The sequence below is a fragment of the Myiozetetes cayanensis genome, unplaced genomic scaffold (genome assembly GCF_022539395.1).
Source record: "Myiozetetes cayanensis isolate MyiCay16 unplaced genomic scaffold, myiCay2020 scf3, whole genome shotgun sequence".
In the NCBI taxonomy this organism is placed as follows: domain Eukaryota; kingdom Metazoa; phylum Chordata; class Aves; order Passeriformes; family Tyrannidae; genus Myiozetetes; species Myiozetetes cayanensis.
In genome coordinates, this window is record NW_026087521.1 from 44511207 (window position 1) to 44516864 (window position 5658).

The window sequence follows — 5658 nt, forward strand, 5'->3', positions numbered from 1 at the left end:
AGTTTTCTCCTCATGAGTCTACAGGCAATTGGAACTCTAAGGATTTCTACTGATTACAAGCATATTTTAATTTCTCCTCACCAGAAATAAAGTGAGTCATCCTATCAGTAGAAACTCAATTTTGGAAATCCAGACATGAGAGATTCAGAGTGCTTGATTCAGAGAATTAATATGATTAATGCAAAGTGTAAAACTGTATTTTTCTTCTTAGGTCTGGTTTTGAGTTAAAATTTGATGCAGGAAATGTTTCTGCCACTCTGCCACTCCTCAGATATGACATTTATTTCTTTCTACAGTCCTAGTTCAAGGGTTGGTACCAGCTCCAAACACACAGCGGCTGTTATCCCAGCATCTGCAGATGGACAGCACTCGGCTTGACCCACAGCTGGACCAGAAGGGCTGATGTGCTGGTTTTGACTGGGGTAAAGTTAATCATATTCATAATAGCTGATATGGGGCTATGATTTGATTTATGCTGGAAACAGCATTGATCATTGAGAGATGCTTTCTCTATTGCTGAGCAGTGCTTACTGGCATCAAGGACCTTTCCGTTTCTCACAGTGTCGCACGTGTGAGTGGGCTAAGGGAGCACAAGGAGTTGTGAGGGGACACAGCTGGGACAGCTGACCCAAGTTGACTGAAGGGGTATTCCATACCACATGGTTTCATGCTCAGCATATAAAGTTAAGAGGACGAAAGAGGAAGGGGCAGATGTTCAGTGATGGTGTTTGTCTTCCCAAGTCACCATTACGTGTGATGAAGCCCTGCTGTCATGGGGAGGGCTGAACACCTGCCTTCCCATGGAAGTGGTAAATAAATTCCTTGTTTCGCTTTGCTTTCACAGACAGCTTTTTTTTTTTTACCTATTAAGTTGTCTTTATCTCAACACACAAGTTTTCTCACTTTTATCCCTCCAATTCTCTCCCCCACCCCTCTGGGGGAGTAAGCAACTCTGTGGAACTTCTTAGTGGCCAGCTGGGGTTAAACCACAACAGATGACCAGGTTGTCTGACACCCATGGAGGTAAACAAAAACCCATTTACCCATTCTATCCATTCAGATGTACAAGCTAGAGACTAGAACAGCTACTTTTTAGATAGTGAGTCTCCACGGTGAATTTCGAACTCACATTTTACTCATGTTCGTGTTCCCAGTAAAAGGTACAATGAGTATTACAGGTTAGAGATCCAGAAGACTCCATTTCCATGTAGTGAAAGTTGTAGAGCTAGGGAACTGGGAATCATATCCCTCTGAAATCACATTCATTATTACTTTGAAACTTGCACTTTAAATCTGGTCTAGATACACTCTCTGTTTGTTTTTTAATGTATCAAATAGGATAAATCAGTATTTTTAGCTCATTGCCTAGTAGTATCATTTCCCTGGGGAAGGCTTTTAACATTCCTCCCAGCCAAGAGAGAGGTGAACTTTTGAACCAGGGCTTCAAACTATTCAGAGTACTGACAACAAAACCACACATTCATATTCCTCGGCAAAGCCTGATACAGGCAAGTTTTGTTGCAGTAACCCACTTCAAGTAATCACAAGGACTCATATGGTGTTTTTGTGGTCTCTCTAGCACCAATAATAACTGCAAAAATCTGTGTGCTACCCTACTGAAGTAGTAATAATATAAACAGATCTTTGAAGCTTTAAAAAACTTCTACTATGGCCAGCTTTTTAATGTTTGTTTGAGTTTTTTAATCACTGCAAACGAGCCAGAATTAAAGATAGAGTTTTAGGGCACCACTGGTAGAGGAGACAAGAACCCTGTGCTACTTTGTTCTCTAGTACAGATGTAACATCCACGTGTACCTGGAGAATTAACAGTTTGATTGCGTGTGGGGTTTTAGGTGGCCTTAGTTCTTTCTCTCTCTTTTCTTGGTTTATTTAAAACCACAACTTTCAATTTATGGGTGTGGCCTTTGTGTAAAACCAACAAAAACTCTTTAGCAACACTGTGTTACAAAGGAGTAAACTTCACGACTTCTGCCCATAAAAAAAATACAACCCAAAGCTGTATGGAATGCCTGGCACATGGGCAGAAAACAAATTTATGGTAGTCAGTAATATTTGATGAAGGACCCAGATATGGGAAAATGCTTACCTGAACAAGTAATGACTTGCTTAATGAAGTAGATCATATACTGATTTGTTCTATAGAACAGAAATTTTAGTCCCAAATTTCAGCATCTCATATAAAATATTTGTCTCCATATAAAATATTGGTTGTGATCTCAGTCAAATCTAGTATTAATTTTTCTCCCTTGCCACAAGTAAACTTTTCTCCTCATATACCTGATTCTCTACCAAAGAATCAGAGGCAAGAAAAGCTGAGAAAATATCTTCTTAGCTTTACCCCATCCCAAATTTCTTCTACCTCTGTGTCATGCCAATTTTTCATGCAACATTTCATCATTAAGTTTAATCAAATGAAAAGTTTTGCTTACTTGGTCTCAGGGAACCAATATATCAAACTTTTTTCCTCAGAACTCAATAGCACTTTATTGTTTTCAAAACAGATATACCGAAGGATGAAGCACGCCTACGATCCAAATCAAAACCAGAAATTCCCTTGGTATCAGGGAAAATGTCCTAGTCAGTGGTCCAGAGTCATTCACGTTTTCTTTTCTCTCCCTTTTCTGCTGTAAGAAATGTCACTTTTAGGAACTTGATAACAGAGAAGTGACAGGGCTGGGTGTCCCAGCCTCAAAGCAGTTTTGGAGTCTCGCTATTCCCAAACAGAAGCATCCTTCTGGCCTTGTAGATAGGCATCTGAATTTGATAGCAAGAAAAGGCATAATAGCTTCTCTAACTTAGCATTTCCTGCAGTTAATTTAAGCATTTTTCTTTGCTCTCTTTCACTTCTTATGCTCATTCTAAGCCCCAGTTGGAAATATCTGAATCTCCACTTTTGTGTATAGCAATTACTGTCTTCTGGCTAGAGCTGTCCAGGGACCAAACAAGGGATAGAGATGCTGGCAGTGTCACCATTTCACATTCCACACTTGTGAATCTCAGAGAACCCCTTTTTGTGGTTCTGAACTGGGTATTTGCTAGACAGTTCTACCAACACTCTTATACAAGAATGTTTCTGTAGTTAGGAATAAAACTAAACATTTTATAGGATAAGACACACACTCTAACCTTAAAATAGTTTATTCTTAAAAACAAGGAACAGGAGTCTAATTCTTGTGCTTTGTGCCCAGAGTCAAGTTGGTTGTCAGTGACAAGATACAAATGGCACTCAGTACTGATCCAAGGTTTTGCTGCTATGAAATCAGAAAGAATTTATTTCATTCACTTTGCCACTCACAAAATACTTAGAATGAAGACCACAGAGAAAATTAGTCCATGCTACAGGGATGAGTAATGAGCTTATGAACAACTGATGATATAAGAGGAGCATGAAGTTCATAGTTTGCTAAATTTTTACAATTCTCTTATTAAGTCCATTTGTAATACTGGGTTGACAAATAACAGGATCTGCACTGCTCCAAAATCTGTGTCTTATTCTACTTGCTTGGACTACTTTTGGCTTCTTGACCTATTGTAAGAAGAAAAACTCATCACAATCTCTTCAATTTCTATTTAAGATATACTTAAAAATGTAGTTCTTTTCTATGCACGAAGGCATGGAGAACTTGTAATTAATGCTTGAATCTGTAGCACCTGGATACTTTTTGTAATCCAGAATTATAAAACAATGTAGTGAATATTTGTCAAAAAGCACCACTAACCTACTATTCAACCTCTTGTCCATAATTCTGCCTTCTGAAAGAGAACTCTTAGCTCTTAACACAAGAGGTGAATCTCACAGTAAATGCAAAAGGCATGCTCTAGTCCAGATTTTGTGCCACATAACAAGCTATTTAATTGGATACTTGGAAAAGAAAGAGGTATCATTTTTATATAGTCTCAGAGTATTTAAGACATGAAGCTTTTCAGACTGGTTTGTCTTAAAACTGCACAGGAGCTCTTAACTACTGATGCTCAAGTCCTAATGCAGCTGAAACCACTGGTTGCTGTACCAGTTTTAATAGGGTTGGGAAAAGAGCTGGAAATCACATTTGTCTGAAGAAGATGTGACTGTGTGTATTAATTAGAAGCAGAAAGTAAGAAATACTTCACTGACAGGATGGCCTTGTTTATGTAGACAACTTGCCTTCAAATTCCTCAAAGTATATTTAAGCCTGAGCTAACCCTGCTTCTCAGCAGAGATCACGTTGTTTCTCCCGTGCATATAAAACATGGTTCATGCCAGAGAACTATCCACTGTGTATGGAAGCCTAGAGAGAGAAAACCTGTCTGCTGTGTATGCAAACATGGCAAGTAAGCCTACAAACAGCATGGCGAGTCCATTTAAATACGATCTGTCCTGGCATCTCATCCACATTTTCTTGTACAAAGAGCCTTTAAGAAAAGGAACACTTTTGAGTGCTGTCTGCACAAACAGATATAGAAATGGAAGGCTAGTACAGCAATTGGCCATCTTAAACCCTCGAGAGGGATTTTGTAACCCACAATTAGGCAGGATAATCCCAGCCACATAGTTTGTCTCCCATGAAAACTGTTTGACCTCAAATTTCTTTCTTGGAGCATGCGGCTGTTTTTTTTTTTCAACATGTCTCTCCCCTGGGCATTCAGTGGAATAGCTCTGTTTACTAGTGTTTCAGCCATTCCAAGTATAATAGGAGGGTGTCAAAAATGCAATGTTATTTCAGGTTTACAAGCTTAAATTAGTGTCATGGTTGGTGGCATGTGATTAAAATAAAGACAATGTAAAAACTTCAAAGGAATGTTACCAAATAATAAAACTCTCTTAAAGAGACCTCACAAGTAGTCGGAGGTTTTTAAAGGCTCCTTTAAAGAATCTCCATTTCATGATTAGAATAGTCACATTTTGAGCAGTGTCAGATCTGTTGGACTTCCATCCAAGGCAACTGTAGGTATATACTGAAGTAGAAGCCCCTAATCTCTGTGAATTAATATCACTTAGCAGTGATGTATTGAAGCATTTATTATCATTAGTCCTATAAAAAAAAGGCACCCAACTTATCAGTTCAGCATCTCATGTTTTACTCATAATAATACTTCAACACTTTAATTTTATGATGCAAAAATCACAAAACTCACACAAAACATTTAGCAAAGAGTTCTTGGACAATAGCTGAATCCTGAGAAGATTCCCAGAAGAGTCCTTCTGACTCTCAATTTTATTATTATTTCAAGTAGTCATAGACAATCAAGCTGCTAAGTTTTACAGTATGTAATTTTTTTATGCTAAACCCTATGATCATGCATAAATCACACATTAAGAATATTGCAAATACCAGTATAAGGTGGTCTGTAGGGGCTTTTCTTTGTTATGGAAGACATTAGCATAAAATCAAGATTATAGAGTTGGGATTTTTCTTCCTAAAAACTGCATTATTTTGTACAGTCCCAAAGCCCATAATTCATCTCCAGATGGCAAGTATTCAAAGGCAAAGCTGTAAGGGGTATGCAAGGGAAGAGGTAGGTGTCCATTTTTATTTGACAGTATTTTGATTATCAGATAACTAATAGATTTTTGATAGATAATAAAGGATGCATGTTCCAAGTTGTGTGTATGATTCACATGCACAGGAGTTCACAGTATCAACAGTGGTATTGGGG